Source organism: Castor canadensis, chromosome 7 (genome assembly GCF_047511655.1).
Source record: "Castor canadensis chromosome 7, mCasCan1.hap1v2, whole genome shotgun sequence".
Classification (NCBI taxonomy): Eukaryota; Metazoa; Chordata; class Mammalia; order Rodentia; family Castoridae; genus Castor; species Castor canadensis.
In genome coordinates, this window is record NC_133392.1 from 43567079 (window position 1) to 43580303 (window position 13225).

The window sequence follows — 13225 nt, forward strand, 5'->3', positions numbered from 1 at the left end:
GAGGAATAATGTGGCTTTTCCTAGTTTGGAAGACTCCTGGAAGCTAAAATGATTATTTTAATATATAAGTTGCCATGCATACTTTTTGAGGTAATAGCTGGAAAGCCATTTTTTAAAAAAAAGGTTCAGTTTGATATTGGTAAGGCAGATCATGAATCCTGCTAACCAGGTAGAAGTATTTTTATCCCTCTTAAAATCACTTCATGTAATTATGAATTTTATTTCCATGCTCATTCACATTGCTCAAATACCAGTCTCTCTGTTCTTCATTTTGAGAGAACAGTAATTTGAATGTTTAAAAGTGTATTTTTTGATGAAAATTAAAAACAAAAGCAGCAAAACTGATTAAGTGAGAAGAAAATGAGACTTAGTACCTTCTTGGCACTAGTGTAATAGTACATTGATTCTTGCTAATCGGTTAAAATTTGGCTCAGTCGTTATTGCATGAAAACTGTCGAATAGTTTGCATGTCGGGCATTTAGCAGTGTTCTACAGTTGTTGAGGGTTTGTTTTAAAAATGCATACATGTGTTTCCTCAGGGACTCTAACAAGATTTCTAATGATTTTTGTGGGAGGCTGTATAGACTAATGCTTTTAATATCCATCCTCTAATGAGAAATCCTTGAATGGGTTGTAATCGTTTGGCACACTCTCCAAGGACAGGACAGATAGTGGCTACTTCCCAGTACAGTGAAGCGTCATGGTGTGGCTACCATGGCAACAGCCACCTCACCCCCGCCTCAGACAGCACTGGAAGTGGTCTCTGAAGTTCTTATTGGAACTCCCCTATGACTCTGAATTTGAGAAATGCAGCCTGTAATTGCAAACACTTTATCTGAATTTCACTCTTGCAGATTTGGAAGGCTGCAGTCTGAGTCTTGTATTTATATTTAGGCATTTCTATAAATTCCTTTCTGATAAAATGAAAATATTTTTGTACTAAAGCTCCATAAGTAGTTCATAGAGATTTAGAATTATGATAAATGACTTAAAATGGTATTAAAGTTAATTCCTGAGAACTCACAATTCATGTATATTTAATATATAAAAGAATTATTATAGAATATTTTTACATTAGTGATTTATTTAGTTACACTTTTGTGTTTTATCTGATTAACTTGGATTAATCAGATTGAAGTGGATTGTTTTCTGTGTATCATAAAAGCACCCTACAGTTATTAAATAAAAATATGCGAAAGCAAATTTTATTAAAACTGAACAAAATATTCCCTTTTATTTGGTATTTGTTTTGTTATCTTGTATAACTTCACAATAACTGTTAAATTACTCTGTACACTTTTCAATATCAAGTCGCTTAGGTTACTGTTTATTTATTAATAGCAAAACCATATTAGAAAAAACACCTAGTGAAGGTGGCCAAACTCTTATGAAAGATGGTTTTCCATTTCATAAATACATGATGATGTATTTACACAGGCAAACGAGAGCTTTCCACAAAATCATAGGTGATTGCTGAAATGTTTGAAATTTTCTTTCGAAAACTGAATATACTTTTTAAAAAATTATTTATTCCTCATTGGTAAAAAGAATGGGATGCATGAGCATTGGTTTCCTAGGGAGCATAATTAATAGCCTATTGTAATAACTTTCCCTGAGAGCCATTCTCATGTTTAACAAAGACTTTTTATAGATAGAAGAACATAATCCAGTGTTACATTTTATATTTGCCATATATTTACAGAGCTTCCTATCATTTCATTTTGTTCTTGTATTTCATTGTATTTTATATTGTTTTAAAATATTTAATACTTTCAGCAGCATGCTTAATACAGATGTATGCTGTCCCTGTTTCAGTCAATGATGGTACATGCCCTCATGTTGAGGTTTGTAATACTTTCCTTGAGCATTTCCAGTGTAAAGATTTTTATTGGTTTTCCATGTTGATGATATATATGCACACATATTTATACTTTGCGCCCATATATCTGTATGAATTTATGTTAGATTACTCCTTATCAGAATTTATATTTCAAAAGATGGTGGAGTGGTGGTATATTACAGAGAGGATGATATCTAGAGTTAAATTCACATTTATAAGAAAAATAGAAGATTAACAACAATTATAAGTATTAGTGATAGAGATATAAAGTGGGTTAAAAATTAGTCTTCAGAGAAAATATCTTCAGTTTGTAGGCTTTTGAGAATCATTGTGTTTCTCATCCTTCTGAAAAAAAATTAAGACGACTTGAAGGGAAAGTTTTGAAATATTTTCATGAAATGCTGTGAATTTCAATTATTTACTTATTCCATCAATTCCAGAGTTCAGAGATTCATGGAATAAGAAATAGTTTTCTTTGCATTGGGTATTAGGCTACAAATATACAACTTGAATATTACCAGGCACCGTGCTTTCCTCCCCTTTTACATAGTAAGTTTCTACAAAGTAGAAAAGGCATTAAAGTATCAATTTGATGGGGAACAGTCCATGAATATTTGAAATTCTGTGTAAATTTTTTAACAATTGAGAATAGCAAAGAAAGTATTTAATATTTTTGCAATATAGCAATTCACTTATTAATTCTTTTGATTATTTATTCATTCTTACATTCAAGAGCTATCTACTTGGGGCTGACTATGTCTCAGTGGACACTGAAGATATAAAAATGAACAAGACATACATTATGGTTGAAGGGGAAAAACACAAAACCATGTATAGAAATAAAGAAAAATACTTTCAGGTAGTTGTTAGTACTATGAATAAATGACATTAGGCAGGAGAATGAAGAGAATCATGCACAGGGTGGGGGCATCTAGCAGTGGTTGTGTAGGTATAGAATGCTGCCCTGGAAGGGTGACATTTGAGTTTATGACTGAATGGTAAGAAAGAGTCAGACAAAGAAGTGTGGATACAGACTTCCAGATAAAGAAAACAGCAAGTAGGAAGGCTATAAGATAGAAGAAAGGTACGTTAGATAGAAAACATGAGTTGAAGTTGAAGTGGTTGGCAGAAGCACAGTCACAAATAGGGCCCTATAGTTTTTTTTTTTTCATTTAAGATATTTAGAGAGTAGTAGAGGAATTTAGGTTTACATGAGACATGATTTGAGTTATATTTTATGAATATAAAAACAGACGACACTAATAATTGCAGGTCTGGGACAATGGGTTATGGAAATGGCAGGCGAAACCTATCAGCTGGGCAGTGATAGCAATAATCCAAGCAAAATATAGTGGTAGATTGGGTTAAGGAGGCAGCTCAGGAGATGAAGGAAATCATGGTGTAATTTGGCAGCTTATGGAACAGAGATGGATGTGAGAAAAAGAGAAATTGGGAATGACATGTTTTTTATGTAAGCAAATGAGTATGTGGTAGTGCCATTTTCTGAGATGAAACAAGGGCGATGATTTTGTGTTTAAGAGTTCTGTTCTTCATTCTGCCTCAGTCCTTACTTACAGTAGTTTCAGTCAGTTTAAGATTTCTATATTCATTCTTGTATATTAGGTATATCAACCCTATTCAAGTTCTTAGTTTCCCTCCCCCTTTCATGTGTGACCTCCTTAGAATGAAGAAGATTAGAGGAGATAAACCAATTAGGGTTATAATATATACATACATGGAAATATCACAAAGAAACTCCAATATATCAAATATACCCAAAATATCACAAGGAAACTCTCAAGCTAAAACATCATGTTTTCATTTTATCTTTTCTCTTTTTTCCCCTACACAATTGGAGAAAAGGAGGGTAGAACAAGTCCTGCCCATTGGGGGAAGACTGGCACCAGTGAGAGGGGGGAGGTGTTGGGGAAAGGGTGTAGGAGATTGAATCCAATGCAAATACTGTGTACACACATATGTAAATGCAAAAATGATACCTGTTGAAACTACTCCAGGAATTGGGGGAGGGTGGATGAATGAGAAGGGTTGAGGAGGTGAATTCACCTATGATATATTTGATACATTGTAAGAACCTGTGTAAATGCCACAATGTATGCCCTCCCAGAACAACAATAAAGGAAAAAAAAAGAGTTCTGTTCTGACAGTGGGGAATTAAGATGTCTGGTAGGTATCACATTGGAAACGTTGAGAAGGACAGTGGTTACAGTGTCTGAAAGTGCAGCTAAAAGGACAGCCCAAGAAGGTCAAGTGTTTTGTTGACTATAACATGTAGAGGGAAGATTATGAAAGTCATCCTCTTGTAATGAAAGTCTTTGTTTTACATATAGCAGATTAAATGGGTAAATTTGCATATTTTAACAGATTTCAGAGCTACTAATACTGATAATTTAGAAAAATGTTCCATGAGAAATCTTTGCACTAGACTGAAATTCCTTCCTATTTTATGCAAACTACTGTCTTAAAGCAGGAGTTCTCAAAGTGTGGTCTGAGAACTCTTAAGGGTTTCTGGAAGTCAAAACTCATAATAATATTGGCATGTTATTTGTCTTCTATTTCATTCTTTCATGAGTGTACAGTGGAGTTTTTCTAGAGGTCACATGAGGCGTAGTATTGAAGCAGATTAAATGTAGTTTCAGAATACAGATGTCTTCTGAAGCCAGACAGCAGTTTGATTTTCCAAAAGTATAAAACAGTGGCATGTTCATCATTAACTTTTGTTTTAAAAATGTGTTAAATTTTTATTTTAATGTATTGTTTAACATACAACAGACTTACTACTTGAGGTGAATAAATATTTAAAACATTTCTCAGCCTTAATATCTAACAGAGGAAGCATCAATAGGAGGAACCCACATAAGCAAGAACTTTTTGAGGTTTTCAATAATTTTTAGTGGCATAATGAGTTCCAGAGACTAAAAGTTTGAGAACCACTCCCTTAAGCCATTTGACCTGAAGACTATTTGACCAGCTGAATATGTGTTTCAGAAAACAAAGTGGCATTAGCTTAAGGTCTAACAGACTAGATATTGATGCTGTTCATACAGATTACACATAAATAGACCATGTGCAAAGCAAATATCTTTTGAATAAAGACTTGGCAACTAGAACTCAGAAACATTTCTGTGAAGTTTGACATTTAAAACTAGTGCAAATAGCCAATGAAGATCTGCAACAAGGCAAATAACTCTCACTGAAGTGCTTATTATTGTGTTAATTACATTCCATTTCACAGTTTGAAAGTATCCTTGATGTATTTCTTGGGTTCTGTTTGCATACTTTCTAATGTTTAGATTTGGGAAATGAATTGAGTTCCCCAATGATTATACTAAATTAGTATAGTAGGACACTCGAATTATTATTTTTATAATTAGACTTTAAACTAAACGAATCAAATATTCTTTGAATCCAATAAGCACTTTAGAAGAAGGAAATGGTTTTATACTCAAAAATCCTATTAGATGTAACATTTTATCTTTTGAATGCTTAGTACAGTAACTCATTTAATACCATAAGCACTTTCAAATTAAATAAGATAGTACATGATTTCACACATTACCCCAGTGTAGTATGTACTCTGAATATATAGACAATCCTAAATTATCCCCTGTTGTTTGCAGGTCTCTCTTAAAATTCTTATTGCTAAGTAAATGTTTGAAATCTCTACATATTTCTCTTGTGCTACATTTTGCAAAGAGCATTTTCATTTGCTAGCACATTTGCTCATTTCTGATATTTTCCACAATGGTACTAAACATTTTAATGGAAAAAGTTTTTTTAAAAAACTAAAACAAATCCTTGCTGCTTTTACTTGTTGTTCTTGGAAAGACAGCTTTCTCTTTTCTTCTTCCAAAGGCAGCTCTTATAAGTAACATTGAAAGATAAAAGGCTCACTCCCTCTATAAACACATACAACATTATGTTGTGATGAAAAATTAATTTTAGGCATTGTTTTTTATGCAAGTCATAGTTCAGTATTTTCTGCAATAGTACATTTTGTTCCCTATGCTCTGAAAATGTAGAATTTTCCTGACATAACTGAACTGGTGAACTAGGTTTCTGTCTCTATGTGTTTATGTGATGAACATTTGGTCTCAGTTGTCTTGTAGAGAAATGACCACAGGACTAAAAGCTATAAATCTTGGGGGTCTAATCCAGATCTATCCATTAAAACATCTGTGTTACCAGATTGAAATGATTGAAATAATCTTCTCTGTACATTACCTACTTTATTCTCCAGCATTGTGAATGTCACCCTCCCTTTTCTCTGTAACAAATTTCCCATAGTTGAAATCTAGGAGTTATTCCAGGATATGTTGATCACAAATTCTGTTCCTTCTATGAGCCTATCTCTGTCATCTGTCCCTATCTGACCTTGTGTAGTTCATGCTTTTATAACTTCTTGTCTGAATTGTCCAAATACTTTGTTTAGGTCTTCATGTACTAGGTTTGTTCCACTTTTATGCATTTTCTGTGTAATCATGGGCAAGATTTTTTTAAGAGAAAAGCACACTCATGTCATTACCATGATTAACATTTTCCAGGGTCTTCTTGTGGATAAAAATCCAAACTCCTCAGGTCAGAAGACTCTGTAGTGAAATGAGAGAACCGAGTTTTGGAGTTGGTGCAGACATGCATCTGAATCCCAATGCTGCCATGTAGCTCATTTAAGCGACTTGAGGGAAATTCTCTAACCATTTGTTTTCATCATCTCCTGATTTTTCACATAGTCTAGTAAGCATCAAGTCCTATGGCTGGCCCGTGGGTGTGGCCATTAATTTCTGATCTGCCCTTCTTCCTTTGGATTCTGTACTCACCACTCCTTTGCTCTGGTTCAAGTTCCTTTGTGCTCACCTGTGTCTGTAACTCTGTACATGTTTTGTTCTGCCTGGATTACACATACTCAAACACTATTGTTCTTCAGAATTAATCAATGTAGGCTAGGAAGCCTTCTCTGTCACCTTCTGACTGGCCTGGATTCTCTTCTCTGAAGTTCCTAATATCCTCTGTGCTTTCGGGATAACCACATTGGTCAGAACTGGGTTTTATTTAGTTCACACATTCAATCTATCCGTTTAGGAAATACTGATTTTACATATGCTACCTTCCAGGCATTATGTTTGGGCTATATTAGAGTCCAAGCAATATAAAATTGAATTATTTTTTGCTTATGTTCTAATGGAGGAGATACAAAACAGAAAAGTGAATAATGTGTGAGGGGTGTGGTAAGAGCTTTGAACACCAAAACATGGTAAAGATACAGGGAGCAGCAGCACGTGGGGTGGAGAAGGCATTGTTATGTTATGTGGGGTTAAGGGAGGATCTTTGTTAAGTTGAACACTGAGCAGAGACATAACATTTTAGGCAAAAAAGAATAAAAAATGTGCCAAGCACTGAGACAAGGTTGTGGTTGACATATTCAAAGGACAGTAGGGAAGGCAGTGTGGCTGGAGTGAAATGAGCTATTATGGGGCAACGGGTGGGAGAATAGGGTAACAAATCAGTGATATAGTAAGGTCTGAATTTTTTAATAGTCAAGTTTGGAAGTCTTAGGCGGATGCGAGCAGAAGAGCAATGTAGTCTAATTATGACTAATAAGGAAATTTCTTGCAGCTATGCAAAATAAACTCTGGTAGCTGAGAGAAGGCAGAGATACCAATCCGAAAACTATAGCAAGAGTCTAAGAGAGAGGGATCATGAAGACTTGGACTTAAGGTAGCGAAAAATTAGAGATGGTAAGAAATGGTTAAATTTGGGAACTATTTTGAAAGATCAGTCAATAGTTTTTATTACTGGATTGGACTGGAAATGGTATGTGAGATAAAGTGAGAAGTGATAAATGATTCAAAGGTTTTGGTCCAAACAGTTGGAATGATGGAGATTTTTTTGTTTTGTTGTCATAGGAACTGAGACGACTAATTGAGCAATAAAATTATCAGAGAATATCTAGTGTACAATAAATATTTGCTTATTTATTGTATCAGGGATTGGCTAAATTGTAGTAACAAAGGCCCTCAAAGCATTGTGGTGCAGATAAGATCGAAGCTAATTTCTCTTTCATGCAGTGTCCTAGAGGTGAGTGGAGGAGGTTTAGTGAAATAGGTATGCCCCATGTAATGATCCAGGCACACAGACTTCTTCCATCTTTTTTTCCCCAGCATCAGCCAAATGTTGTCATTGTGTCCATGGATGACACTAGGTCAATACCTTACAACCCTGGGAGAAGTGGAATAAGACAAATGTCAGAGAAAGATGCTTCAAGCTCAGTTACATACTTTACTTTCTCTCATCCTTTCATTCAGCTCTTAGCTACAGAAAGGCTGGCAAAAGTAATCTCTACAGAGGCAACCATCTGTCTAGCAAACAAGTGAACAGGAAGTTCCTCAATAACTTGAAGAAGACAGTATGGCATCTGGGGAACACTATTTCCTCTTTGTCTCTCTCATAAGCAACTTAAGGTCAGGAATGATGATAACCAAGTACTTATAATAGAACCTGTATACAGCATACATTCACTACCTGTTCGTTTCCTTAGTAAGTTAATTCTATGAAACTGAAATTATTTAATACTTGATACTTCTATGAACTTTTGAATTAACTCATTTTTCATATATCAAATTATTTTTTAATGTGTCTCTAAAACTGATGCAGAAAAACTATTGCATTTCAATGATCTTCAAGCCAGTGTCTTAGGTTTATTTATTATCCAGGATAAAAAAGTCAACATGAGATATTATTTATACATTTATGTTTTTTTCAGAGTATTTACCTCACACACTTGCTTCCAAATAACAATTTCAGAAATCATAATTGGTGATGCAATAATGAATCATTTCCATATAATAAAATTGCATTACCTTTTCCAAACTGCCCAATTCCCCAAACTTCACCTAACACTACACTTAAGACAAATGTTGCTGCCTTCTTAGTACTATTTAGCTTAAAAATTAGGGAAGACATATTTTGGTTTAGGGATATTTTAATTTTATTTAAAAAACATTTTTATTAATTTATAGTAGTTGTACAGGGGATTTCATGGTGATGTTTCCATACATGCGTACAATGTCCTCAGGTTTGGTTTGTCTCCTTCATTGTTTTTATTCTTCCCCCACCCCCTTCTTAAAATGACTTCAACAGGTTTTAGTGTTCCATACTCATACATGTGTAGAAAATACATCAGCCATAGTCACCCTCCTTTACCTTCTTCATTTACTCTCCCCATCCTGCTAGTAACCTTCAGTTAACATGACCTGTTATATATTCCTGTCCTTCATTGTTTAAGCATCTGTGCATTGTCCAGTATGGTTTTTGCCTTGGTATCTACCTGTAAATATAATGTACTTTAATCAGTCTAACCCCCTCTATTACTCTTCCTTACCTTTTTCTCTCTACCCTGTATTGTTCAGCAGTTTTCAGTTTGTTTCATTGTGTCTCATTCCTACACAGATGCGATATATTTCAATATTATTAACTCTTTATCATTCTATTCTTTTTTCCTTTCTCCCTGAGTATCTTTTAATAGCCCTACTATTGGAAATGTATTCTATGTATATATGTATATATGATGATGTTTGTATTTGTATTTGTATCTGTCTTCCACATATGAGAGAAAGCATGGGAACTTTGTCTTTATGAACTTGGCTTACTTTACTTAACATGATGTTCTCCAGTTCTATCCATTTACCTGTGAATGACAAAATTTTATTTTTAATGACTTAATAATATTCATAATATACATGATATTCCATTGTGTCTGTGTGTATATATGTACATATATACAAAGAAGGGTATATTTATACACATATCTCACATTTTCTTAATCCATTCATCAGTTGAAGATTATATGGGCTGTTTCCCTAGCTTAGCTGTTGTGACTAATGCTGCAATAAACATGGGTGTGCAACTATCTTATTGTATCCTGACTTACATTTAAGGATAGTTTTATAAAAGGATAATAAGTCATACAACTTTTAAAAATTAGGTTTTGAATAAAGACACTATTTTGAAGATAAAATTCATAAGAGCAAATTGGTAAAGCAATAAAGTACTTTATTATCAGGAAGTTAGAGATGACAACAGAACGTATTATGCCTCATTTAGAAAACTTGGGTTTGTGCTATCAATTTGAAACAAAAGTAGTTCCTACTTTTAATATGCCATTTTAAAAATTGGTCTTATTTTCATTCCAAGATCAATTGATCTATATAACTGTCCATCATCCCTCCATCTGTATATTTCATAAAGCCATCCAATTTAGTGAAAAAAAAACACAAAAAATTCTAAGCACCCTCAATGGAAATGCTTGAAGTTTTGCATATGTATTTGCGCATCTTCAGGTCTAAGTCTATATATCAAGCATATATTCTTAATTTATTTGTAAAATTTTCCTCAAAAGATTAATGAAGACATGAATATTGAAAAACTTTTAGTGTGTCTTACTCTGAGTTCCAGAAACCATGGGCAGAAACCTTATCAATGTTTCTGAATTCTTAGTCCTCAGCCAGCACGTACTCATTGATTTAATGAGTAATTATTAATTGAATCCTGCTTGAATACTAAATAAAGTCCCTAAAACCAAACTGCCAAGTTTGCTATATGGAATTCATACACACACCTACACATGTGCAAAAACATATCACATAAGACAGACATGCACACACACACACACACACACACACACACACACACACACAAACCTACATTCACTTTCCTTCAAGTCAGGAGTTATTCTCTTATACATAATTTTAATTGATAATAAACCATGTATCCCTTTAAAAGTTTTTTGAAAACAGTTATTCAGCATCTAATTGCTTTTGAAAATTATCTATTTTCCTTTAGATGAAACTTTTATTCATTTAGTTAGAAAAATCTCCTACATTTAGACTTCTAAATGTTCCAAAGCTTCCATTAAGATTTAATAAGCCAAAGGTTTAAATTTGTTTGTTTGACCTAATGTATCATTTTGACTATGCAAGTTTTCTTCTTTTTTTTTTTCTCTTTTAGGCAGGGCTGTTGTTTGGTAATTCTGACATTTTACGAAGATATTCTGGTGGCAAACAAGGTGGAGAACAAATTAGAAGGAAAGACTGGAGGCAGAGAAAGTTACAGTGTATTGCAACAGCCCACTTGACAAATGATTTGGAATTAGAATAAAACAGAGACTATGAGAAAGAAAAACAGGGAGTGGATTTGAGAGATGTTTCAAGGATTATTGATATTTCACAGTCTAAGGGAGAGAGAGATTTTGTAAGTTCAAGGTATAGGGAAAGAGGTGTTTGGTTTGAGTGACTGGGTGGAGAGGGGTATAGAATGAAAGCTAATGATTTCTGTTTGGGACAACTTGAATTTGAAGCTGTAGACTTCCTACAAGGTAAATGGGAACCGGGCCTAAAGTTGCATATTTTCTATTAGGACAACAATTTGTTCCTATTGTTGGTACTTCTGCAACCTAATTCTCTCCGATTTGTGTAAATCTACCTGTCCAATCTGTCCTTGAAGTCTGCTCTTTTAAGCATTTTCATCCTCTTTTAGACAGAAACAGTACATTACAACATAGAAAGTTAGGCTGGCTTGCAATGAGAAAGACCCAGCTACTGAATTTTTTTTTTTTGCAATACTGAATTTGAACTCAGAGCCTCATGCTTGTTAGGCTGATACTCTACTACTTGAGTCACTCTATCAGTCATTTTTTTGTTTGGGTGTTTTCAAGATATGGTGAGCCACTGTATCTTGTGAACCACCACCTGAGCTGGTGTTGAACCACGATCTTCCTAATCTCTACCTCTTTAGTGGCTAGGATTACAGGCATGAGCCTGTAGTTCAAGCTACTGAATTTAATAGTTGTTACTTGGAAAAAGATACTTCCTCATTTGTACAATGAAGATAATATCTACTTTTCATGGTTGTAGAGTTTAAAATAACTTATGCATACAAAGAGTTTGACATATCAGAGGTACTGGATATGTGAGTCTTCTTATCCTTGTATCATGAAAGGTCATCTGAAAGAATATCTAGCTTAATGGCAGACTGTGAAAATTTTTTATTAAGTATTGTTCAATGTGTGTGTGTGTGTGTGTGTGTTTGTGTATGCAAATGCTCAACTTTTTAAGATGGCAACAGAGAGGTTCAAAAACTATATGCAAATTTCCTATCAATTGTGGAAGCATATCCCATTATGCTCAAGAGATAACTTATTGAGCTAAACTTTGCCTTAAGGAAATCAAAGAAAATTAGAAAAAAACTTTAGAAAAATGTTTAGCTTTCCATATCTCATAATACTTTGCCTGTAACTAAATGAAACTTAGTTTCATAAATTTTTATCGTTCATGACAAATGTATTTCTTCAATTCATCCTATTAAATATTCCTCTCTAAAAATGCTCTGCCATGTAACAAAATTGCTATTTACCTCAAAACTACTTTGAGGTCTTAAAATTTTTGAGAGAGCTGAATTTCCTTAAATTTTTTACTATTATGAAGGGTTTTCTTTATGTTTAAACTCACACATCCAAATCTGTATTTTAGTTAAATTATTTTTATTATAAAAATGGAACACTGGTTTTCAACTTCTGTTTAATTATTCTTGCTCCCAAGATTGAGAGAAAAAGATATATCTCAGGTATTTTTTGGACTTAGAAAGAAGGTAAATTGTACTAGTGAGAATAAATTTAAAATTTTCTCATCAGAAAAAATATGTATATAAATTATGTTAGTTATCTTGACTTAGTCATTCTATAATGCACATACATATTAAAATATCATGGTGTAAACCATAAGTATGTATAATTTTTATTTTTCATTTGAAAAATTAAATTATTTAGCCTTTCTAAACCTGTCTTTCAATCCCTATAAAATAATGAACTAATAATGCATCCCTCAAAGTGTTTATGAAGAGGAACTGATCATGAGTAAAAAAATGTTTAACACTCACTTAAGGACATGGTAAACATTTAAAAATGTGTACTACTTAATCTTAGCCTAGGAAATTCAGATATTTTAACTTGCTTTACATCTCCTAAAGATGTGCATGTAATCCATCATTCTCAAGAAGTGGGTACTTGAAATTTGAAAATGGTAAATATTTAATGAAAGAGAGAGATATTTTTTTCTCACATCGTGGCCAGTATCAAGGTAACAGCAGGATTAGCAGCTGTACCAAGCCACTGGATATGGTCATGAAGAACTGCTCAATCATGATTGCAGAATTGGTAGATGAATTTGACAAATTGAACTTCCACTAATTATTCATGGACTGTATCAGCCAGTTCATTGGTTATACTTCCAATGTCAACTCCTTTCAGCACTGTAATTCCAGTCCTCTCAAGTCTCACCTTTGAAGTTGCATTTGTTCTACTGGAGAATATAGTAC

The 13225-nt window shown here is 33.7% G+C and overlaps 1 protein-coding gene across 6 annotated transcripts in view; it reads left to right on the forward strand.

Moving 5' to 3' along the window:
- The window catches only part of Prkg1 (protein kinase cGMP-dependent 1), a 1207619-nt gene that overhangs the window by 193871 nt on the left and 1000523 nt on the right, over positions 1-13225 (forward strand). The window lies entirely within an intron of this gene.